We start from the raw sequence: 27,633 nt of genomic DNA, 5'->3' as shown, positions 1-27,633 counted from the left end.
TGACTGAGTGTATGATTAATAAAGACCATACTAGATACATTTCTATCCTCATAGTATCCTTGAATCATTGCTACTGTGTAACATAATGGTAAGTGGGCTACAGAATTTAAGTTGTATAACTCACCTACAAAAACAGAGGGAAACGTGCTTTTAAAAAACTACTAAACACATTTGTCACATTAGAGCTTAATTCTAACGCGCATTTTAGTGACATGGCTGTCCAGTGTCTTCCAGTCATTGTCATTGTCACTGGCATACTCTTGGGACAGATTTTCTTGCCTCGGTTTTTATTATGCACCATATCAGTCAAGGCCCCAACAAACAACAAACGGCACAGTCAAAATGGGATGGCTTGAGAAGAGTTTTTTTTTTCATAAATCTATTATAAAGTTGTGGGTAGAGTGTGGAGGAACCACTAGGGACAGTGCAGGAACCTGGAACTAACAGCAATGGAGTATTTCATACCCCCTTGCATAAAGGTGTGAGGAAAGGGAGAGGTGAAGAACCCAAAAATGAAGAAGAGCCAGTACAGGAGGTGACCCTGAGGACAACAGTGACCTTCAGTGGAAGGAAACAGACACTTAAAAGGAGCCAAGGGAATAAGGAAACACCTGATTTTCCCCCACCTTTAAACCTAGGTGTTGGGGACGGGACTTCCTATTGGCCTAAGCAAACCAGAAACCATATGGCATAAGCACCATGGTTGTTGTCTCTGTAAGTCGGCAGGTCAGGAGGGCAGAAGGAAGATATTAGTATATCTATACACAATTTTGTTCTGTACATTGTCAACTTTTCAGAAATAAATGATTTAAATCATCATTAAAATATGCCCCTGGCTTGTATGGAATCTTTTAGATTGTTACAGAAGATCACTTGAACTTAGTAAATACACCTTAACAAATGACATTTTATACTTTCAGAGTAAATATACACGCCAGGTACTAGGATATTCAAGTAATTATGTTGTAACTCCTGATTCAGACAAAAGAAACTCCAAGAAAAGTCATTTGATATTTATTTTAATGGTTTGAAGGATTTTTGAAATAGGTTGAAATAGAGTTTTACATGAAAACTTCCATTTAGGTCAGTGAATTATAAACTTGGTTACGCATTGAAATGACCTGGGGAGCTCTGAAAATTACTGATGCCTGGGACCCAGGCCTGGAGAGTCTGTTCTAACTGGTCTGAATTCCAGCTGGGGCAACAGAAGTTCTAGATGTTCCCCAGCAGAGTCTAATATGCAATCAAGTCTGAGAGCCACTGAGTTAGTCCATAATGATAACTAACAGGTGGTCTTTTTATCAGCCTTTTACAATATGATCTTATTGTTCCTGTTTACTCAGTAAGACATTTGTCCTCTTCAAAATTAATCAGAAGGCAATTAACTGTATGGTTAGTTAACTGAACATTTAATAAATTAAAATTACTACATGAACCTTGCCAGTTTCCCTTTATTTACTCTCCATGTCAACATCATCTGAATCAAGCCATTATATTGTACATGGATAGCCTATACTTTATCTTAAAGTTGCTAAGGAAACAAGTCATGCATTTATGTAATGCTAATCTGAAGAGGAACAAGTAAATGGTAATGCAAGTACTAACATTTATTTTGTAGTTTTTTTCTTTTGGAAAACTCAGCAGCAAGCAGATCTCACAAAAGGTTTTATTGACTGTAGGAGCATTTTTCCTGCATGGACAATGCAGTCCCATCTAGCACACTTCATCACTGCTAGATAAGGTTCCATATATGAGAAAAAGAAGCAGCCCAGCATAGGAGTTAGAAGCTGGACTCTGAGTCTGAGTCTGACTCCATCACTTTATAGCCATGCAATTTTTTGCCAAGTCACTTTTCTGCTTCTGTAAAGCTAAGGTAATAATGCTCACCTCATAGGGTTATTAAGAGAATTACCAGAGTTAATACGGATAAAAGCACACAGGACAGTATCTAGCCCATAGGAAGAGTTATATGTGTTAGCCATTATTAACAGCCATGCAACCTGGGGTGACTTATGTGCTAGGAAAATGTCTTTTTCTCCAGTAGAAATTTCCTCTCAGTGATACATCAGTTTACCAATTAGGCTTTAGTTAACATGCAAAGGTCATTCATACAGCTAATTCTTGGCTTTAGAAAGTATATGAAAACAATCAATAAATACACAATTAAAAAGAAAAGGAATTAGAGTTTTCATATTTCCATTTCCATCTCTCTTAGGAACCTTCTTGATAAATACTCATTGATACTGCAATCAATAAAGGGAAGGATTTGGAGATCACACCTGCCAAAAAAAGGCAGAAAATGGGGAGAAAGTTCACTTAGGTTCTCTACAATGTAAAAGAATAAAGTTAATTTCTAATCAAATATTTAGTTTAATGAGGGCGATTCAAAAATTGCCTTGGTTATAACGAGCTGAAGGTTTTCTCTTTGACAGAGGACAAGTTCCTGTCCCATCTGCATTCAGGTGGTTTATACTGTTCTTACCTAATGAGATATAAAATATCTCCTAAATATTGACACATTAGAGGCATGCTTCACTCAGCATGAAGGTTTGAGACATCAAGGATACCTTGAGCATCCTCAGATTCCAACAACTTGTCAGACAAATTAGCACCTTTTCAATCAAGGGTAAAATTAAGTTTCACATTTCTTCCTGGTGGGGGGAAAAGAATGAAGGAGAAAATCACTCTGGTTTAATACTTTCTTTGTTAAGACAAATACAGAGAGCCTTATCATCTCTGTACAGCTCTCCCTGACCTCCTGATTTTTAATTCATTGGTTTTAAATGATCCTTGACAGTTAAGATCCTTTTGTCAACGCCTCTGTGCTTACTGCATAAGACAGACACTGTGTCTTTTATTAGTCAAGCTATTTCTCTTTTTATGAATTTAACAAACTAATCCTAAAGAAAAATTAACATTTTGTTAATAGATGCTGAAAATAGATTTTTAAATTTTTTTAAATTTCATAGGCATTTAAAAAATTTACTTGAGTCCAGTTTATGAGCTGAGTTAACCACTTTAAGAAGTGAGAGGGTGACACTAACAGCTTTAAAATTCCTCTGGGGAAGCTTCAAAAAAATGCTATTGTGTAATTCTGAATAAATGTACCATGTTCTTTCTTCCTTTCTTTTTCCTATAAGTAACTTTTAGTTTCATAAGGTGGAAAGAAGTACATGAAAAATGCCTTGAAAACGTATTGTTATTGGCATTGTTGTAAAACCGTATCTTTATCTTTCTAGAGCTTAATATTATTGAAACCCCAAGCTTCAGAAGAACTTGAAAAAAATTTTCCCCAGAAAAAGAATCTCCTTGTGACAAATTAACCCCCAAACATCCAGCAATTAATGAACTTTAAAAAATCCAACTACTGTGTATCTACCCAAAGGAAAAGAAATGATTATATCAAAAAGATATTTGTACTTGTATGTTTATTGCAGTACTATTTGCAATAGTAAAGACATGGAACCAACCTAACATTAACAGATGATTGGGTTTTTTAAATGTGGTATACATACACAAAGGAATTGTACTCAGCCATAAAAAAGAATGTGATCAGTCTTTGGCAGCAACATGGACAGAACTGGAGGTCATTAAGTGAAATAGGTCAGAAACAGAAAGTCAAATACCGCATGTTCTTATTTATAAGTGGGAACTAAATAATGTGTACACATGAATATAGAGTGTGGAATAATAGACATTGGAAACACAGAAGAGTGGAGAGGAGGGCTGAGAAATTACCTAAAGGGTACAATGTACACTGTTCAGATGATGGTTACACGAAAAGCCCAGACTTCACCACTATTCGATATACCTATGGAACAAAACTGCAGTTGTACCCCCTAAATCCATACAAATTTTTTAAAGCTGGCATATACAGGGAGGACATGACAGGAGGTGTTTCTCTGACACAGAGTTTGGTCAGTTTGCTCTGGGGGAAGAAGAATGAGTTGTCATGACAACCAGTATGTATTGTCACGAAAACAGTTTTTTCAGTGGGACCCAAAACTACCAAAGCTAGTAGGATAATGGACAAAACACAGAAGAGGCCAAAGAGATGAGGGAAGAAAAATCACAGAATTCGAGAACTAGAATTCTGAGACTTCATCTGAGAGATCATCTCCTCTAGTTCCCTCATTTTTCAGACAACAGGAAACTAGATCCATTTAGTGGCTTTCCCATAGTCACATTCTTACTTCAGCTGCCAAAACAGTATCATTTCATTTATCAGCAATGCTTCTGGGATTGGCAGCAACAACAAGGACACCACTAGTTGCAGTAAAACAGTATATGTACATCAGTAGTGGGTGTTCCAAACCACAGACACTGGCAGAGAAGACAAGCAGTGTCAGAGCACCAGAACATGCAACAGCTCTGTGGAGGAGGGCTCCTCAGTGAAGGAGGAGGATGGAGGGCCGCTTCGCTGCCTGCAGCTTCTGGAGTCTCCGTGAGCTACTTTAAAGACCTATGTTATTTAGAAGACAGCTACTTCATTGCCCAGGAAATTTAACTGGTCTCTGCTAGTATTCTTGCCATCTTTCTGCCCTATTACTGAGTTCCCTGATTGATTCAACCTGTGAACCCAGGTGTTATTCAGATGATAAAATACAGCATTAGGAGAGATCACTTGAGAAATTTAATTCATCACACAGATGCTGGAAATGATTGACTTTATTATACTCTTAAAAAGGAATTTTATATAGAAAGACCATTACCAATCACTACGAAAACACACTTAAGTACACAGACCAACGACACTATAAAGCAACCACACAAACAATAACCAGCAATAACCAAAATATGATTACAATAATATGCAACTAACAAAATATGTTAGCTGCATAATAACCAGCTAACGCACAACAACGGGATGAAATCCACCCATATCAATACTAACCTTGAATGTAAATGGCTAAATGCCCTATTTAAAAGGCACAGAGTTGCAAGACCAAATGGTATGCTGCCTGCAAGAAACCCATCTTGCATGCGATGATGCCCATCGGCTCAAAATAAAGGGGTGGAGAAAAATCTACCAAGCAAATGGAAAACAAAAAAAAGCAAGGGTTGCAATCTTAATGTCAGACAAAACAGACTTTACATCGAAAAAGATTAAACAATACAATGCATTACACAATGGTAAAGGGTTCAATTCTACAAGAAGACCTGACTATCCTAAATATATATGAACCCAACACAGGAGCACCCAGATTCATAAAGCAAGTTCTTAGAGACCTTCAAAAAGACTTAGACTCCTATACAGTAATAGAGGGAGACTTCAATGCCCTACAGAAAGTATTAGACAGACTGTCAAAACAGAATATTAACAAAGATATTCAAGACCTAAATTCAGTACTGTATCAAATGGACCTGACAGACACCTAGAGAACTCTCCACCCAAAATCTCCTGACCTCATGATCCGCCCACCTCAGCCTCCCAAAGTGCTGGGATTACAGGCATGAACGACTGCACCTGACCAACTTAAAAGTTTTAAAATTAACTCTCTTCTGACAGACAGTCTTAAAATGGAAAAAAAAAAATCCTATTCTTAACACTTACCAAAAGGTGGAAGCAGGACAGAAGACTGTGTCTAAGTTGACAGTGAGGTGGTGAAATTGAAACTATTTAGCTACTAATTTGGTTATTCCAGATAGCATTTGAAAAGATCCTAACAAACAAGAAATTTATAGCAAAATTAAGGATGATTTCTAGGCACTGGAAAAAGAAATTAGAACAAAGGGGCTTAAGCAATCAACTCATAAAATCATTGAACATAAGGGTGTAATATTGACCAACACACTCACCATTCATTCAGTCATTCATTCATCAACAATACTAATTAATCTAAGTCCAACCCTACTTTACACGACACTGTTAGAACCTGAAAATGCATTATGAAAAACACGGTTCTCTTGTTAAATCATCTGGTAATCCAATAAGAGAGACAAGGAGCCAACAACACCTCAGCCAGCTGGAAAAATGCAAGAAAGCTACCCCAGAGAAAGCAATGTACACACTAAATTTTGAAAGATAAGTAACTTTTCAAGGGAACAAACTAGGAGTTTGCATGCTGGCAAAGAAATACATTATGAGAAGTCAGCCTGTGCATACAACTACAAATAAGTCCAAAGGCTGAAAGCTAACATTGGAGGAACTATTGGACAGAGGTGAATTTAACTAGTTATACAAGGTCTACACGTAAACAGATGAGTCTATGGATATGGCTCATCTATATTAAGGAGGTAGTGTGCTGTACTCAGTCTACCAAACTAAATGTTCATCTCAACCACAAACACCCTCAGAGACACACCCAGAATAATGTTAGATTAAATGCGTGATCACTCTGTGGTCCCATTAAGGTAACACATAAGAGACAGACCAATGTGGATTGGAATAGTGAACTTAACCCAAACCTTAAATAGTGGGCAGTATTAGGATAGGAGTGGAGCTGCTTAGAGAGAACAGAAGGGATTGAGCCAAGATAGAAGAGATCAACAACAGCAGCAAAACTCTAGAGGCTAAAGCAGAAGGTTTGAGATGAGCAGTGTTGACACACAGCAATTGGTGGGGTGATATCATCCATTAGAAAGTGAAATTTTAGAGTGATAGGCTGTGTGCCATCCTCTATAGATTTTACTCTGCAGAGATGTGGGATACTTGACAAAGATTATTGTGATGACTAATTCAGGTTAAAGTTTTAGCACTTCTCTAGTACACAGTAAGAAATATATAAATGATTTTGATTAGGATTTTTGGCCCCTTTCTTTTCTTCATCTCCTTTATTCTATCAGCTACCTAGCAACAGTCATTTTTCTTGGATTTTTCCTCTTTTTCTTAACCACTTTCTTTCCTTCTAAGATATCACTTCTTGTCTGAATTACTGTTAATATTGTCTTTAACCAGTTTCCATTTCTTAATCCACTCAAATTCATACTATCACCAGATTGACCTTCAAAATAATCACTCATTTTGAGTCATTTTTAAAACTGCTAACATTAAATCCCATTGCTTTTCACATCATTACATCACATTTCAGCTCACTACTCTACAATTTCACTCTCTAATGGGTGATACTACACTATCTCTTGCTGTGTGCCAACACTGCTCATCTCAAACCCTCTGCTTTAGCCTTTAGAGTTTTGCTGCTGTTGTTGATCTCTTCTACCTTGACTCAATTCCTACTCTTCTCTCGAAGCACCTCCATTCCTGTTCTAATATTGCCCACTCTTTAAGGCTCAGGTCAGGTTCACTATTCCAATCCACATTGGTCTGCCTCTTATGTGTTAACTTGACCGGACCACATGGTGCCCACACATTTGATCTAACATTATTCTGGGTGTGTCTCTGAGGGGCATAAGATTAACATTTGGATTGGTAGACTGAGTACAGCAGATTGCCTTCCTAATTACTGGTGAGCCTTATCCATTCAATTGAAGGCCCTAGAAGAAAAAGGTGAATAAGAAAGAATTCCTCCTGCCTGACTTGCTTGAGTTACGAATTGGCCTTTTCTAGCTTATAGAGTTGGACAGAAACATTGGCTCTCCTTGGATCTTGAGTTTGCCAGCTTTCAGCTCTCCTGGTTCTTCAGACTCTGACTGGAACTTTTACCATTGGCTCTCCTCCTGTGTGTCCAGCTTGCCAACTGCAGATCTTTTTGATTGTTGTTAGAGTCAACAGACTGGTCTTGAATGCCTGAGCTCAAGCGATCTCTTGCCTCAGCCTCCTGAGTAGGTGTGCATCACTGCTCCTGGCCCTAAACTGTAGCTCTTAAAGCCTCCATAATCATGTGAGCCAATTACTTATCATAAATGTGTGTGTGTGTATATATATATATACACACACACATATATATGTATACACGCAGGCATGCACACACACACATTCTGTTGGTTCTGCTTCCCTTGGAAAACCCTAATATACATACCTTAATTAACTTTTAGCAAAATGTATGTACTACTTCTCCAATAAGGTTATAAGCCCTTTGAGGCTGGAACCATTCTTATGCTTCTTAGGATATTAATTAGCTCAGTGTTATTCATACATTTGGCACCAAAAAAAAAAAAAAAATCCACTACATTGACTTACAATGAGAATTTCAACAGTTGATATGTCAAAATAAAAGGGATTAAAAAGCTTTTAGATGGGATAAAGCAAAGGCTAATTTTAGATAAAGCTGGCAGTTGATATTAGAATTCTATCAAGAGGGGTTAAAAATATTCTAATTTGGCTTCTGACCCAGTTAACCATGAGAAGTGTTATCCTAGTAAAATGCTTCTAAGACTATAATAACATTTCCTATTTGAAATGGGTAAGAAGTAAATGTGCCTAGGAAAAGTTTGACCCTTTTACTTTCTATTATACCTAGAATAAGTACATCAAGCAGTTACAGACATACCTCAAAGATATTGCAGGCTCAGTTCTACATCACCATAATAAAGTGAACATTGGGTAATAAAGTGAGTCACACAATTTTTTTTTTGTTTCCCAGTGCATATAAAATGATGTTTACACATACTGTATTCTATTAAGTGTGCATTTTTACTGGGCTAATCTTATAATTATGACATCATTATACTCAAGGTTGCTAATTGTTAAAAAAAAAAAAGAAAGAAAGAAAGGAAAGGAAAAGAAAGGAGAGGAGAGAGGAGGGGAGGGGAGGGGAAGGGGAAGGGTTTAAGGAAAGGAAGAAGGAAGGAAGGAAGGAAGGAAGGAAGGAAGGAAGGAAGGAAGGAAGGAAGGAAGGAAAGAAGCAAAAAAAAAAAAACAAATAACAAAACAAAAACAAAAACCAAACAAACAGAAAACAGATGGTATACTATGTCTTACTCTGCTGCCCAGGCTGGAGTGCAGTCACGCAATCTCGGCTCACTGCAACCTCCACCTCCTGGGCTCAAGAGGGTCTCCTGTCTCAGCCTCCTTGGTAGCTGGGATTACAGGCACCCACCACCATGCCCAGCTAATTGTTTTATTTTTAGTAGAGTTGAGGTTTCACCATGTTGGCCAGGCTGGTCTTGAACTCCTGACCTCAAGTGATCTGCAAAAGCCTCAGCCTCCCAAAGTGCTGAGATTACAGGTGTAAGCCACCACGTCTGGCCTGGTACAGCAATGTTCAAAAGTCATTATCCAACAAGTGAATGTAAGGTGTCTTGGGCTTGATCCTGGACCTGAAAGTAGACATTAGTGAGACAAGCAGCAAATTTAACTGAGATCTGAAGATGAGCCATAGAATTAAATCAGTGTGAATTCCCTGATTTTGATAATTGTACTAGGCTTAAATAAGATGTTAACATCTGGAAAAGCTAGGTAAAGGGTATATGAGAATTCTTTGTACCATTTTTGCAACATTTGTATAAGTCTAAAATTATTTCAGACTTCAAAGTGAAAAGTCAAAATTGTAAAACAATGAAATCACAGAAAAAAGCCATAGATATTTTAAGTGATCATATTAGACATTGTATAATTTAGACCACTCAATCCAGAGTTGCCCATCTCAGGGAGGTTAACCTCAGCTGAATAAGTTCATTAATGTTTTTTCCCTTAATTTGCCACATCCTGCTTGCTGAGTCTGAAGTAATTGAGTTGAGTTCACTTCCAATCCCATAAACAGGGAAGAGGAAGCCTGTTTAAAGTGGGAAGCAGTTGTGTTCTAACTGGCTGCTGGCAGAGTGCTACCTCCAGGAAACAGAAAGCCCCACCCCTTTCTATTTACACATCCTAAGCACTTGCAAATAAAAAGCCACAGCAGTGTGAAAATTCCTGAGGAATTCCAAAATGTCATTATTGATAGGAAACCAAATAAAGAGAGTCATATCAGAAACATAGAAGTTCTTTTCCTATTGCTCTTCTTTGGTATCAACGCCTTTTAGCCATGCTACTTCTGGCTAGAACATTTATAGCCAAAACCAGGATGTTCATCTTCTCTTGGTTTCAGGTAACACAATCAGACTCCCAAAATATCACATCATCTTGTCCATTATGTTCTACAAACCAACAGTCAAACAGTTGGAATTTTCGTCCATCATTTTGTAGCATACAAAGTTTTCACACGTTTTTTTGCATGTTGTTGGAATTAAATCAATGGTGGCGCTAGAGAACTTCTCAAGTTCCCCATCCGCTGCTCCCGCTCCTCTGTTTTACAAGGCAGTAGGCATTGTTTTATGACGTCTGCACTATCGACATTACAGCTCATCAACCCTCTGTCTGATCCTAACATTAGCCAGAAACTTTTGGGTAGTGTTATATGTTTTAAAGAACAACATGAGATGATTTTTTAACTAGATCAAGAAATACAACCTCTTAAACTGTGGGTTCATACTTGTGCTATTTTGACACAACCAATGCTACAAATTTCTATCCTGTGACAGAGTGCACTAGCTAATGGTCGATCTTAGAAAAATAAAGCATCAAGGGGAGTCTTCTAAGTGAAACCTCAGCAAAGGTAAATTATCTTTACGGTCATCTGTCTTATCATGATTTAAATGTGCTGGGTAGAGCTGGGGAAGATTACATTTTGAGAAAATAAAGGAAAAGTCTCAAAGGTGCATTTTGAAAGATGGCAAAATGCTAAGGGTGTTACAAAATACTTCATGGTTCTCACCTAGGTGTGGATATTGAGTAAGGTCAAGAGCTGTAAAACCTTTGCACACAGCTTTATTTGTCTGCACTCAGATGAAGATAGTTAGAACAGCTCCAAGCAAATCATAAAATAAGGGAATTGGTCTTTGATGGCCTTGTCTTACTCCTGCTCCACACTTCCCAGAATGGCATCTTCTCCTCTCACTGCAGAAGAGCTGTGCCTCTCTGTTCCCAGAGCCTTGCCCCTATCAAAAGCAGGACGAATCTGATATCTGTATTTACTTTCCCACACATATCCCTTTATACTAAGATGTTAAACTCTTCTAGGTGTGTTAAGACTTTTAATTCTGTGAAATAAAAAGCTTTGCTTTCTTTTAAAAGGATGCCAGTATTTAGAAAGGAAAAACAAACAAACAGTAGTTCTGCTGAGAAATCAAGCATTCCTTTCTGACTCCAGAAAGCAAAGTAGACATACATTGCTTCTTTTAGGGAGCTAGAGGAGCCAGATCTTAAAGAGGGTCCCCTAAATACTTTCATGAAGCAAATCTTAACCCTTCCCTTTCCCCGTTATTCCCCAGCCAGCTTCCTCCTGCTAACTCGCCTCTCCAGGGGCCATCCGGACAGGGGTCTTGCTTCTCCTACAGCAGAGTCTGCACTTTGTAACTCTCAGCTTCACCTTCATATTTTATCATGCGGCTTTCCTTCTCTTTCGAATGCTCTAGAGCTCAATGAATCTGTAGATGAAGGTAGGGAAAAAAGAAAGGAACAACCTGGGGTCTGCTCAAAAGCTTCTCATTTGTGGGAAGAGGCGCCTAGGAGAAGATTTGTAAGATGGAGGCAGACAAGTTCACACCTCAGATCATAAAAACGTATTTGAGGTCAAAGTAGCCCCTGTTGTGAAAGAGTAATATAAAAATTATACCCCAAAAAGTACACACAAAATATACCTGAGTGGCAGTCATAGTGGAAGTGAGGATGAAATAGAACAGGTTATTTGGAAAATGTTGTTGGATTATGAAGAAAAAGCTACATAGTGACAGTATGACTGTGTAAAATTTTCACAATTTCAGTTTTTTTATTTTGAAAAAATTGTAGAAATTATCTAATTCAGCTTCCCACACAAAGTGGGGTGGGGAATCTTGTATTTTAATTTAAAACATTTACTTCAGAACTTGGGTACTGTTACAACATATAAAGAACAACAAGAGATGGTTTGTTGGAGGAGAGGAGGTGTAAGCCTTTTAGTAGCTGTGCGTTCTCAGGCAAAAATTTATCTTCTCTGGGACTCCAAGAAAACGAGAGTTATTTGAACCCAGCTAGCCTCTAAGATTCTGTGGTGATTCCCACCAAATAGTGTTTAATTTACACTAATTTAAAAGTTATTACAATGGCATTTATAAATTTCATTAAGTATATGTTAGACAATGTACATTTTAGTTCTATATGAAAACACCTTCACAGTTTCAGGTTCATTACTTTGAGTATCATTGTCTACTTATATTGCAAAATCCACAATCAAAACAAACATAATCTATATTGTAATGCTGTCTTATTGACACGTTAATGACGTTGTGTCCATGACAATAAACGATGCCGTTCACATTTCCAAGAGGCTCTTGGAGACCCCTCCTGTGAGTTTGTGAATTTTCACCCAGCATTGTGATACTACCGAAGTGGAGTCTCTCCTATTCTGTCTCCACTCTGCCCTTTATCAAAGGGGCCACAGATCAACCGAAAAAGAAAAAAAAGAAAAAAGCCACACTTAGCTACAGAATGTCTCCTTTACTGAATATGTATCCTTTGTTGAAGAATGAAAAGCAGCAAGTTGCTCAGACAGATAAACCGGAAGAGAGAATAAAAAATCTACATGTGTATGATATCGGACTTCCATTTTCACAGGATACTGACTGTAATTCACTCTCAAAATAGCCTCTCCAATTCTAACTGAGCAAGTCTAGTCAAACATGACAATTTTAAAGCTTTTTAAGGAGCTAATTCATTCATTTGTTGATTAAATACAAATAAGGTCCACTTTTATTTTCTTAGCCTCAGGCCTGGGCTCTCAGAAGGCTGTTAAGCCTGCATAATAACTTCATCTGAATTTAATTTTTTCAGGCTACTTTGAAACAGTTACATAACTAATTCATATTAGTCATCTCAGAGAAATCTCAGACCAAGTTTTCATGTATAAAGAGGTACCCCTGCTAATCCTGCTTTCCTCTGGATCACAGTCTATGTGAAGGAGTTGAGAATTCTGCCATTACAGGTTGATGCTTGACCTTTGGGATTTTTCTGTGGATCTGCTACTGGTAAGTTAATATAAATTACTGCACAATCGAAGTCTCAGAAATTTGAGTGCATTTATAAATTTAAAATTAAATTTAGTCTATAGAGAAAAATGAAGCTGATTTTGACACAGGTCACATTTGGAAATGGCCTAATACCCTAGCAAGCTCCTTCTGACTATCCTGCTTTCCCCTGATGCAGCCTGAGTTAACTCCAATCGGGGAGTAGCAATTGGCCTTTCACACTATAGTTGCTATATTGGGAGACTCAAAGAAGTCACGTTATTTGGTCAGTAAGTTGCCTTTGTCAATGAATAATTCTATAAGCATTGTAGACAACAGTACAAAATGGCTTAGATATTAACCTAGAATTCACCTGACTCAGCATAATCAGTGTAGCTTTTGAAAGGGAGAAATTGCTTTTACAAGCTCTATTACATTGAGAAAATTAGTCTTTGGGACTTCCTTCACTCTATCCTAAGCCAATCTTACTCTCTTATTTTCCCTTTTCTTTACTGCCCTGCTTTCTGTTCAGCCACTATCCAGGCCTATCTCCATGAATAGCAAAGCACTAAATTGGCAGAGAACAATGAACGTACTTTGTAAGCCAAGCAAACTGGGAAATAACCTTATTCATTAGGTAAAAGCACTACCTTTCCCCCTTGGAGAAAATTGTGCCGTGACTCTTTATTATTCCAGCCTGCATTTCTAGAAAATATCTAAATCTAAAGCAATGTTCCTTCTCTGTGAGTTCTATGAATAAAAATATTTATTCTTTTTTTATACTACGACTAAAGAGTCTACGAGTTCAGTTTCAAATCACCTAGAATGTTCAGTGTTTTACACTGCATGAGAGGAGAATTTATTTAATATGTTTACAGCTGGGTAATAGTTTACAGCATAGAATGGAAATAGAAAATTCTATCCTATGCTTTTAGACAAGCACTTTGAAGCCAGAATCCATCCATTCAAGCACCGTACAATGATAAACCACATATATCAATGCATCTTAGAGATGGATGGTGGGAGCTCCATATCCTGGGAGTATCCTGAGCTCCTGGAGAGATTCAGATGTGTTCCCATCTGCAGCCAACTTTCAAATACCTGGGGCAGACATCTCAGCCACTTTATTTATTAAGGTGTAACCGATCTGGACTAAGGAACCAAAACAGGCCTCCCTGAAGAAGTGATATTCACGATCTGAACAATGAGCAGGAATTAAAAGTAAAAGATGACAAAGGAGTGGTGGGGATTTCCAGATATAGAGAACAAGATCTGCAATAGTCCCGTAGTGAGCAGGGACACGGCACATTCTTAGAGTCTGAGAGGAAGCCAGACCACAGAGAACAAAAGTGAAAGTTTCAAGAGGACACTAGAGATACAGGTAGTGGCCAGTGCATGGCTTTGTGGGCCATCTGCTCCCTGGGAATGAGGACACACTTGACTTATATCTTGTCTCTCCCTTATCATTGTGTTCCTTTGGACTTAGCAACCCAGCCATGAGCTGTTTTCACTGTAAATGATTAGAAATTCCAAAGGTCACTGCAGTAGTATTTGCCTTAGGTACCAAATGTGACAGCTGAGGCTAAAAGGTGCTGGGCATCTGTATCCAGAAATGTTGCTGGATGCCTCCAACTAATCCTTGGGCTTTAGTGCCATCTAAGAAGGCAAATCAGACACCAGCTAACGGGGGATAAGATTTCTGAGCTATTGGCTCATGTTTCTTTCCCCAGCAGTTTCTCTTTTACCTCCAAGCAGTTTGGGCTCTGTGCTCTTTGCCTCAGGGAAAGGATGTGACAAGCAGGAGAAAAAAATAAAACCTAGGAAGAAATATGCCTTTAAAAAAAATATATATATATATAAAATATATATTATATATATATTATATATATATAAATATATATAATATATATATCTTTAGGGAGACCTAAAGAACTAGATTTAGGCTAGTTAAATTTGATTTTAAGTAAATTAACTTGGATAAAGTTTAAAATGTAGTCTTCAGCCACACTAGCCACATTCCAAGTGTTCAATAGTCACTTGTGGCTATTGGCTACTTGTATCAATCAGCACAGATACAGAACACGTTCATCATCATATATGCTGTATTGGACAGTGCTGGACTATAGCAGAGACAAAATATTTGTGAGAAGAAGAGAGGCAAGAGGAACACTTCTCTTGCAATAAACTATCAACTTGTATATTTAAGACAGCAAGAAAAAGACATTTATGCTCCTTTCTCTCAGCAATCATTCTTAAAACAATGCCAAAAAGGAGAAACTGAAATGTAAATTCCATCATTGGTAAAACTATGAGCTGCCATATCCCCAAACCACAATACATGAGGAAAGTCAGCAAGGATCTATTGTGTATGTGGGAAGACACCAAGAGAGGACATCTGTAGCTGCAGATGTCAAAGAAAGCCTATAGAGCCTAGTGCTCAAAGTATGTGATCTACGCTGAAGGATGAATCCAATAAGCCCTGTCTTTGAACGAGAATTTGCGGAGACTGGTGGAGAGAACCTCTTCGGATCAATTTGGCAACGTGAAGAAGCTGAGAGTGTGGAGCTGAACAGGAAACACACAGATGCTTTTCTTTGCCGAAGGGCACCTGCCAGTAGGCAGGGTATGAGGTTAGGGACTCTTTATAGAAAGCCTCCATGTAAGTGTAGATCTCCTTCAATGGTGGGAAAATCAGTTTAAGAACTCGCTCAACCACATAAACTTGTGCCATAAGAAAATTTCTTAAGAGCCATGGAGAGTACTGCTAGCTTAGGACACTGCCCCAGACCGTTCCCCACAAATCTAAAAAGAGTTGAATCAGGAAGGATTCTTTTCATTTAAATATTAATGAAAAGAATGGGACAGGCACAGATCTGTCTTTGTCCTTTCAGCCTGCTATAACAAAAATATCTTAGATGGGATAATGTACAAACAACAAAATTTATTGCTCACAGTTCTGGAGTGTGAAAAGTCCAAGATGAAGGCATTGGTGGATTCAGTGTCTGGTGAGGGCTCACTCACTTCTTGAATGACGGTTCTCTTGAGGCTCTTTTATAAGCGTACTAATTCCATTTATCAGGGTGGAACCCCCATGACTTAATCACTTCCCAAAGGCCCTACCCATTAATACTATCACAGTAGGTATTAGGTTCCAACATATGAATTTTAGGGTGACACCAACATCCAGACCATAGCAATATCTGCACACAGATAATACAAGAAAAAAAAAGGTAAAAAAGGAGCAGAAAAAATAAATAGTGAAGAAAGAAAATACACCAGAAAAATGTTGCCATGTCACAGATGAAAATTGAGACCCAGTGTATTTCTATTCACTAAGAACGAAAGAAAAAAAATACTTCTGGAAAACAAGAACTAAAGCAGGATTCAGAAAAGACACATCAAGAAGATGAAAGATGAGCACTTAGAGCACTCAGGGAAAATTGGAAGGAAAACATTCATCACATAAATGAAAGTCATGATGGAAACAGAAGATAGAAGAATATGCACTGCATAGAACATGGTAGGGCCCATGGGGTCCCAAATGTTTTTCTTGAGAAGGAGTCTTGTTCTGTGGCCCAGGCTGGAGTGCAGTGGCATGATCTCGGCTCACTGCAACCTCCTCCTCCTGGATTCAAGCGATTCTCCTGGCTCAGCCTCCCAAGTAGCTGGGACCACAGGCATGAACCACCATGCCCAATTGTGCATGCCTAATTTTTCATTTTTAGTAGAAACGGGGTTTCACCATGTTGGCCAGGCTGGTCTCAAACTCCTGACCTTAGGTGATCCGCCTGACTCGGCCTCCCAAAGTGCTGGGTGAGCCACCACACCTGGCCACCAAATATTCCTTAAGTGTGCAAAATCAAATGGAAATAAAGACATCGGTTTTAAAAAATGAAGAGAAACAATCACTATGAGAGACAGAAGAGAGAAATTATACATAATTGGTGTCACCAACAGAGAATAAAACAAATAGAAAAAGATACAAAAAATATAATTTGAGGAACAATTTCTATGCTCAGGAAAATTATTAGTCAGAATTATTAATATTATTGTTTATTAATAATTATTTTATTTATTAATACAAATGAAAGATGCTAAGTAACTTTTTTTTTGAGAAGGAGTCTCTCTCCATCGTCCATGCTGGAGTGTAGTGGTGCAGCCTCAGCTCACTGCAACCTCCACCTCCTGGGTTCAAGCAATTCTCCTATCTCAGCCTCTTGAGTAGCCTCTTGAGTGGGATTACAGGTGTACATCACCATGCCCAGCTAATTTTTGTAGTTTCAGTAGAGATGGGGTTTCACCATATTGGCCCAGCTGGTCTCAAACTCCTGACCTCAAGTGAACCGCGCGCCTTAACGCATGTACAGTGTAGCAGATACTGTCCTGTCCCTCTCATGTTCCTTGGGCCTCTCAGTGTTCTCTGACTTTCGACTGCCAGTGCCTGTCACATCTTCATGCCTGATGGCATCCCTCCAACACTGGAAGGCTGCTCTGCTCATGTACAAGGCAGGCCTAAAGTGCCAGGGAATTCATATTAATTATTAATAAAATATTGTATTATATCTTAATAATGCTTAATAGAGCCAAATTAATCACCTCCCAAAGGCCCTACCTGTTACTACTATCACATTAGGTATTAGGTTCCAACATATGAATTTTGAGTGGGATACAAACACGGTGACCATAGTTAATAATAATGTCCTGTATTCTTAAAAATTGCTAAGATGGTAGATTTTTAAAGCACTTTCACCATAAAATAAATAATAAGCATTTGAGGTTATATATGTTAATTAGCTTAATTTAACCATCTCACAATGAATACATATTTTAAAATGTCATGTTGGTGGGCGCGGTGGCTCACGCCTATAATCCCAGCACTTTGGGAGGCTGAGGCGGGCGGATCACGAGGTCAGGAGATCCAGACCATCCTGGCTAACAAGGTGAAACCCCATCTCTACTAAAAATACAAAAAAAATTAGCCGGGCGAGGTGGCGGGCGCCTGCAGTCCCAGCTACTCGGGAGGCTGAGGTAGGAGAATGGCGTGAACCCGGGAGGCGGAGCTTGCAGTGAGCCGAGATCACGCCACTGCACTCCAGCCTGGGCCACAGAGCGAGACTTCGTCTCAAAAAAACAAACAAACAAAAAAAGCATCGTGTTGTATATCATAAATACATACCATTTTTATTTGTCAACTTAAAAAATAACTTTTCAAAGACTTATGCAGTAATAATATGAAGGCAGTGTGATATTAGAGCAAGGATAGCCAAAAAAAAAAAACAAAACAAAACAATGAAACAGACAAGAGAAACCAGAGACAGACTAACACGTATGCTGTAGCTGCTTAATTTATTATAAAATTAGCACTGCAGAGCAGCATGGAAAGAATGATGTCTTCAATTCATGGTGCTGGGTCAATTAGGTATTCATATGGAAAACAATTAAAACTTGACAGCCAGCTTAACAGCTAACCATATATTTTTTAAAAGTGATTTCAAATGGATTACAGACATGAATATGAAGAGCAAAATAATAAAGTGTATAAAACAAAATGTAGGATATTTTCAAGATTTTGGAGCAGAGAAATATTTATTTTAAATGGAACACAAAAAAAGGAAATTTAATAAATGACACCAATTAAATAAGGAACATTTATTCATTTTAAAAAAACAGTAAAAGAGTGTAAAAACACGCCACAAAGTTGGAGAAGGTATTTATAACACGAATAACTTTTAAAAGTTCCTATCCAGAATATTTAAACAAATTTTATAAATTAATAAGAAAATAACAGACAACTTAATAGAAAAATTCTCGCCTCAACCCTCCACCAAAAAAAAAAAAAAGAAAAAAATCTTGTCAGGTACTTCTCAAAAGAAAAATATCCCACCGGTCAATTGACATGAAAACTTCGTAACTGATCACTGATTTGAGACTTAACAATAAGATAACACTGCAGGTCCACCAGAATAGCTAAAATTAAAATGGTTGATAATACCCAGAGCTGAAGTAGAAGATATAGAGTAATAATTAATCTCATACTTTGCTTGTGGTACTTTGAACACCAATTAGGTTTTATTGAAAATATACTTACCTTATAATCAACAATTCCATTCCTAGCAGATTCCCTAAAAATAAGAGTTAGCAAACTAAAGCCCTCAGGCCAAATCCAGCTTACAGTCTGTTTTAGTAAATAAAGTTTTATTGGAACAGCCTTGCCTATTCACTTAGGTATGGGTGCTGCTTCACAAATTTGGGTAGTTGTGACAAAAAAAAAAAAAAAAAAACACCATAGGACCTGCAAAGCCTAAAATATTTACTCTCTGGGGCCCTCTACAGAAAAAGCTTGCCAACCCATGCCCTAAAGAAATGCATGTGCATATGTATGCAACAGAAGATTGTTCAAACATGTCACAGCAACATTTTTCTTAATAGCCCCAAACTAGAAGCAACTCCAGCATCCATTATCCAAGAGTATAATGGATAAATAAATCGTGGGATACTCATGTAAATATTAGAATACTATACAGCAATAATAATGTACAAACTTCAGCTATTCCTAACAATATATATGAGTAAATCACGTAACTAAATTTAAACACAAAGTAGTTCATACTTTATGAGTCCATTTATATAAAGTCCAAAGGCAGATAACACTGAATCAGTTGTTTTTTTGTTTTGTCTATTCTTGTTCTAATACCACACTGCCTTCCTATGATTACTTTATAAGGCTTCGAAAAATTATTTTTACATTGACAAAAACTGCATATATTTATGGTATACAACATGACATTTTAAAATAAGTATTCATTGTGGGATGGTTAAATCAAACTAATTAACATATATATCAGTATTTAGGCATCTTCATTTCATTGGCAAAGAAAAGCATATAAGCAAGTACCATAAAAGTTGGAATCATTGGTTTCCTTTAGCGGAAAGGAATGTATTGGGATTAGGAAGGGACACGCAGGGAGCTTCCAAGTGCTGGCAATTTTCTGATAATTGTCTGTTTTATAATTGTTTCAGCTGTTTATTTATAATATATACTCTATACTGTTATGTAATTTTCACAGTAAAATAAGGTTTAAAAAAAGTGTGGAGACTTACTAAGCACTGTTCGGTGGTGCCACTTGTCATTTATGAGCTTTACTCTGGGGTGATTTGCTGGTCCATTTTAGAGACACCCTGTTATGTAGGATCTTTAGGTCTTTCCTCTCGGGCTGCTCTGGTTCTCCAGCAAAGACTCTTCCAACCTCCTGCCTGAGGGGTGACACCTAGGCTACCAGGATTCTGGGATCCCAAGCAAGCTAAGGAGAGCTGAAGACTGTCAGCATTCAGAGCGCATAGGGTTACTCAATACCATGCGATGGTGGAGTATCCACTTTCACAGATGCACCCGGAGTCCTCCTGCCCAGGCATGGTGTCATCCTCTTCAGAGGATAAGCCAAATAAGAGTATTTGTGGGAGCTGAAAATGGACAGTTACCCAGCAGCAAAGGGCAGAGACAGGCATCTTCAAATCTCTTCTTAAACAGTTTTCAGTACATTCTTACTTTAGTTCTCTATGCCCTTTTATTTCCACCTTATACCCGGTACTGAGCACTTCTGAGCCTTTTGAGAATTCTACCTGTGACTGGGTCTGAGCGTCCATGTTTTGAGTAAGATGTGGCTTTGTCGGGTATAAGTCAGTTGTCCCTCATCTGTTTGCTTTCTAACATTCACGCAGACTCTGCCTACTCTAATCCTCTCCATCTTGTTGGTTATATTTTTTACAAATCTCTTTATTGTATTTTTCACTGAGGTTTCAAAAGAAATAAAATTAGATGTATGTATTCAATCTACCATCTTTCCACAGATGGAGTTTGATTTGTTAATTTCTAAAATGAACATCAAAATAACTATCTTATAGGGTTGCCATGACTATTAAAAGTGATTTATGTATTTAAAGCAAACAGCTTCTTTCCTGTGGCTATTGAAATAGGAGGTCTTAAATACAGATAAAACCACACCATCTATACATACACACCACACACACACACACACACACACACACACACACACACCCTCATCTCCTCCTCCTCCCCAGGAAGATCATGTAAATTAAATCAAAGGTAGAATTCAGATGTGGATTATTCAGATATGAAGCTTACTCTAAGGGTGGGCATTCTTAGTCCATGATGAGAAAATATAATTGACTACAGGAACCCTGAGGATATTTAGATAAGAAGCATCAAACTTTCTCTTGAAAGATACTATTAAAACAGGACACACATTCATAATCAGTTGCGTATCTGGGGAGATATTGGGATTTGAATAGGACGATATTAGTAGGCATTAATAGAATGTGCTCTACTGCCTGACTTGTAAAATCTTATCGTAAAAGAAGATCACAGTTTCCTGTTAATTAGGACCACCTACAGTGTTGGAAACCTTTTTGGATGATCAAAGAGGTGGCATACTTAACCCAGGAGATGTTGACAAGCTCTTCAGCTAGTTAGCATAATGTAACTTTCGACTAAGTGCTTGATGTACAAGCTCTTTTATACTCTGCCATAGTTTGGGTTTAATAGTTTGTGAAGTGATATTCCTTGCATAAACGACGACAGTTACATGGAAATGTCATTTGGACTAGTGCCGTGTCCCTGTGTCAATTAATTTGCAATATACTTTTGTAATATTTCTTTCAATTATAAGAATGACAAAATACTTTAAGATATTAAGAATGTTATTTTCATTTTTGAGTCTGCAACACAATATATAAAGATCTTGAAGGGGACGGGCTCAGATTACATAGGAAATCATCTATTTCCCCCTTGCCCACTTCACAACAACTGAAATAGTGGTCCTTAATGTTAAACTTCAGGGAATTGAGAAAAATGCCTTCTTGGTAAGGGGCCTCAGATCAATGACTTCCTGAGCTTGAGACAATTTTTTTTAAAACCTCTGGTCTATATAAATAGGAAGCATAATAGAAAGATCACTTCCTTTGGATCAGATAAACATGAGCTCAAATCCCCACTCTGTCACTTATATATCTGCGTGCTTTGAAAGATTTTACTTCATCCCTCTGTGTGTACAAATATGGTTCATAATATCAACTTCCAGGGTTGTGTGGAGGCATCAAGAAGAAAATGCCCATAAATGACCCAACACATTCAGGCCCGTAAGAATTTGTAGCTCCTACTAGTAAACAGGTGCTCAATCTGCGTTCTTTTTTTCACTTAAACTAAAAACAAAATTTCTTATCAAGGAAAGTGTTGGTGTATTGGTAGAAAAAGAAATATAGTCTCTGAAATAAATTTATATATAGTATCCTTAAGATGATTCTCCTTCCTTCAACTTACTAACATCTATCAGTCAATTAAACTCATCTTACTAGCAAACATCTATTGAGCACTTAGGTGCCTAACTCAGCTCAAGAAGCTGGAGCTGTGCTTGGAGACCCTTGAACAATCCTGACTCAGCAGATCGAGGCGGCTTTCTGGACATTTTCTTCGTGGTGATGTGTCCTTTTTCCACTTCCGTAGGGAATTAGTATCTGTCACTTTCCCTACCCATGAGGTAATTTACAACAAGAGAAGGTAGCGAGAGTAAATGTTCTCCTTATATTTTGCACTATATTGTGAGAATGTTTTGATTTCTTGTTGCTCTGTCATTTCTCTGCAGGAGTATAGGGAATGGGCCAAATGAAGAAGTAAACGGATAAAGAGTGGATAACGAAACTGCAGACCATTTTGGGTTTTAAAAAGAGGGCAAGGCCCCCCAAAGAGAGAAGCACTGCTCAGGTGGTGTTCATGAAACTTCTTCCCTGCCTCCTCGGCCCTGCCCGCCCTACTCTGCCCTGCTGCTGCAGTTCAGGGACCAGAGGTTAAGGTGTGCGGAGGAGTTTGTCAGGAAATGAGGCCGGAGGAGCAGGCTCCGGCCAGACTGGGGAGATTAGTCTTCATCCTCTGGGCATCAGAGAGCCAGCAGAGGTCTTTAAGCAGGGAAGGCATGTGATCAGATCAGCTTTTCAGGATGATAACTCTTTATTGTGGAAAATGGACTGTGGGGGGAGAGACGTGTTAAGAGAACCAATTAGGAGGCTGTTGCCTTATTGGGCTTTCTTTTACAATAACTATATGTTATTCTGTAAAGTGTCTCTAAGGACCACAAAGTGTTGTAACTTTTAATGTTTATTTAATATTTAACACAATTTTACTCCTAAACATTTTCCTTCACTCCTCATTAGTATATGTTTAAATGTTATCCTAATAAAAATATTTTATTCAACATAAACTTTAAGATATTTATGGTGCTCTCAACTATTCTAAAGTAATTAAATGAATAAAATATGCATGTTTACTTTGCATGTGTATAGGGAAGTCTTGATTTTGAATTTAAAAGATATATAAACACTTGTTTGCTTCCTATTCCATAGTATAATTTATTTTCCAATATAAAACTAATGTCATAGGTTTAGATATTGACTAGGATCTTTATTAAGTTGTACAGTATCAAATTATCTTACACTAGTTATCTTCATTGATAGCACTCTATAACCAGTTTAAATAAATATATTTGTGTATATATATGTACACATCTTTGAGAATCCCTTTGGAATTTGAATAGGATGATATTAGTAAGCATTAATAGAATGTGCTCTATTGCTTAACTTGTAAAATCTAGTCACAAAACAACCTGAACCATCTAAATAAGATTACTAGCAGACTTAGCTCAAGTTGCACTTTGGAAATTCATCCTTTTTAGAATTTGTATTCATAAAAGCTGAAAAAAATGTGCAGAAATTTGCATTGATGGATGTTTTCTTATCCTCCATCAGGAAATGATGTACTTGAAACTCATTATAGATCTTCATAGAAATTCGACTGAACGTGCCTTGGGCTTTGTGCTCATCAGCACATACCGAGTTGACTGCATAATTCATATCTCTTGTGTCACATTTAATGTATAACATGTATTTCCTGTTAATTATGAAAATAAAAACACATCATATATTCTAAGAGCATAATTACAAAAACACTGCAAAAAGTTATGTTTGAAGTCTATTAGCCAGTTTCTCTTTAGAAGATATGAAATGGAAGAGTTATTTTCTCTTGCTTTTTGAAAATCAGTTTAACAATGCTTCCCTTTTTTCTTCCACCTGACTTTACAGAATGATATAGAGGCTCCATAACATAGGAAACAGGAAATAATAGAGACAGAGGAGTTACCAACTCTATCATCTCAAAACATTTAGACAAATAAATAAAATTAACTCAGGACTTTCCAGGACAGAACCAAGATTGTTCTGTGGATATGAAGAGCAAAGCAATTCACTGATTAGTGATTAATTATATTTTCTCTTTTAGAGGCATTTTTAAAATATGTTTGTAGTACATGGAAAAACAAAATTCCATAAAGGCCCTGATCCTATTAGCCTCCCAAAGTCAAAATTATCTTAGATAACATCTCCCTTTATAAAGAGGAAATATATTATGTAATTAAAATTCTAACTACTTAATAATCATAATCTGGCTTGAGAAAACTTTTAAAGTATCATGTAGGCCTCATAAATCTTGAACTGCATGTGAAGTTATCAAGCATAGTGCAGTTTAAGCTTTCACACCTGCAAAATATACAAGCTAAGCTCTAACTGTAGGAGGCAGCCATCATTCTTTGACTCTTTGGTTACTAATTAAACAGGCATGATATTAAAAATTAATTAGCTACATAATTAATATTGCATACTTGTCACAGGTAGTTATTATGCATCTTTTCCCCGGACTCACAGGAGAGAAACTTTTTGGCATTAAACTTTGGTAGGTTAATTTGATTCACTGCTTAATAACATAAACTGGATTGTTAGATTGGCTGTCATCAAATATGAAATTTTTTACCTAGAAGCTGATGAGACAGATTTTGAGTTTTCTAAAGTGACTCACTTTTGCTACCAAAAATCCTATCTAAGAAAATGATGTGACTTGTTTATTAATGCATACAACATTTATACATTTATTTATTGATTGATTCATTAATTTATCTACAAGTGCCACGATAAATTGACATGGTTTATTAAAATGAATATAAAAATTTCTGTTTGCAGGAATGGTTTATAGGTTTTATCTGGTCAATAGCTTCCAATCTGTTGGCATTAGCTGCCTACCATACTCATACACGTTCAGCAAATAATACTATTAACAATGGCTATTATTATTATTATTATTATAGTAATGAGTTCCCAAAAGTGAAAAGTGGGGAGGGTGGTCTGTGTGCCCAGTATTTGAAGACCTTGAATAAGTGATTACAGAAAGACCTTGAATAAACTATTACAGACAGTGTTACAGAAGCTTGCACAAGGAACAGTGGAGGCACCAAAAAAAGAGGAACCCATTCTCTTTGTGGGGGAGCCATGGAAGGAATATTATGTGATGAGTCAAGATGCCCCAGAAGAATTCCTGTAGCTATGGTTAGTGAGCAGTGGGATACCTGATCTAGGATCTGAAGGACAGAGGTCTGGGCTTGAAATATAGATTTATGAGTCACCAAATTATTCTTGAAAGAGTGGAATATTGTCTAGGTTGACTAAGATGGAAGGGCATCCCAGGCAAAGAAATCAATTTGACCAAAAGAACATCCTTGTTGACTTATTTTAGATTTCATCATGATAGAAGCATTAGATGTATTTCCTACGTGAAGAGAAGAAATAACAAAGCATTAGAAACCTGATTAGCTTGAATAAAACATTAAAGTATGATTTTATTTATTTATTTATTCTTTAATTGAGACGGAGTCTTACTCTGTTGCGCAAGCTGGAGTCCAGTGGTGCCATCTCAGCTCACTGCCAACCTCTACCGTCTGGGTTCAAGCAATTCTCATGCCTAAGCCTCCCAAGTAGCTGGGACTATAGGCATGCACCACCATGTCCAGCTAATTTTTTGTATTTTTAGTAGAGATGAGGTTTCACCACGTTGGCCATGCTGTTCTCAAACTCCTGATCTCTGGTGATCCACCCACCTTGGCCTCCCAAAGTGCTGGGATTACAGGTAAGAGCCACCACGCCTGGCAATTTTATGTTTTATTAATTTATTTCTCAGAGATAAAGTATGTCACCAAACTTACATATTTCATATTTGTATTGCACATTTACATATTTTAGTTATCCTAGTTAACTTAAACAGCTCTAAAATTCTATTACTCAGTAAATGATCTGAAGCAGATATTTCCTTAATTCAATGACAACTGCTACTTTGTGATCATTATAAATTTGATGTACATTTGAGGTAATAACTCTAGTGTGTCACTTTTATTTAATAATGAGAAAATCAGAATGGTGTTTTAATAAGGATTTTCAAATCCACTTATATACTTAGATGTTCCCAATTAATGGCATTCTTAAATATTTGTGTAGCACAAATACACAAGCTTTTAGGGTTTCCTTAAGTATATTAATGCATAGTAAAAAAAAAAAAAAAAAAAAAAAAACTTAGGCACTTTTATTAGACAAAATTGTGTTTCTGAGCCTGGGTGAACTGCTTAAAATTTCATATAAATTCTACTTCTTTTCAACTGAAAAAAAAACATATTCTCCCATAGGGATGTGGTAAGAATAAAATGGAGATAAAGCAAGTACAACATGTAAGTGCTAATAAATCATGACTGTACCATTATTAGAGTATATTATTATGGAATGGTGTATATGCTCTATACAAGAAGACAAAAATGTGATGAAATCATGCAATTACATTCTCAAATTTAAGTGCAACACACATTAGTTGAGGAGCTATAGTTCTTGCTTTTAAGGAATTTATAATTGAGTGATGTAATAAATAAAAGATGTCAAAGTTCATTTGCATTAGGAAAACAATTAATGTACATGGTATTGTCTAATTGAAATCTGGTCTATCCGCATTTTACAAATGATGGCTTTTGTAACACAGAGAAAATATTAATAAAATCTAATTTAAATTTCTTTAAAGAGCAACTTTTAAAAATAATTTTTAAATTATGGAATTAATTATTTGATTGGATCAAGTAGTACATTTTAAAGGGTTTATCATATCTCTTTATACATTGTTAATTATCTCTTTAACTCAAAGAGTTTCATATTTTAAAGCTCCAATTGAGACTGTCACTCTCATTCGTCAAATGAGAGAGAGATTGCAGTTAGAAATATTCTCATTTGTTTCCGAATGAAATCCTCTAGCCCATTTTTGCCTTTTTCATCCTTCTTCCTGCAAAGATTTATTTTCTAATTTGTTTCCTCTTTTTCCCATGATTGATCATTTAGGGCCTGTTATTTCACACTCATTAAGACCTAGCTGAGTGCAGAGTGTACCCTGCAGAGGACATTGAGGAATTTGGCTCAGTAGCTACTGGTTGAAGTGGGCTTTATTTTGCTGTTGTTCTGCTGTTGTGGGATTAAGAGGTTTATTTCACTCATCACTTTTCTCTGTCTTGTCTGTTAACATGTTGGTAAACTTTCATAAATGCTTTGAGTATTCCCTTTACCAAGGATTAGGCAGACAGTAAGAGACAATAATTATAAAGCAATGAGATAAAGAATTATTCCCAAGCACGGGATGATAAAGCATAGAAGATGGGCTCAACCCACCTGGAGACAAGCTGAGGGGAAGGTATTTTGAAGGACATGACACTTAGGGTCTTAGAAATGAATAGGTATTACCTAGAAGTGTGAAGTGTATGTGTGTGTTTGTGTGGATATAAACTGAGATTGGGAGCAGGGTGGGCTTTTCCACAGAGTAGAAATGCTTGAGCAAAAGGCACATACAGACATGAAACA

The sequence above is a fragment of the Theropithecus gelada genome, chromosome 1 (assembly GCF_003255815.1).
Source record: "Theropithecus gelada isolate Dixy chromosome 1, Tgel_1.0, whole genome shotgun sequence".
Lineage (NCBI taxonomy): Eukaryota > Metazoa > Chordata > Mammalia > Primates > Cercopithecidae > Theropithecus > Theropithecus gelada.
The sequence above is the reverse complement of the archived record's forward strand: the minus strand, read 5'-3'. Positions refer to the sequence as shown.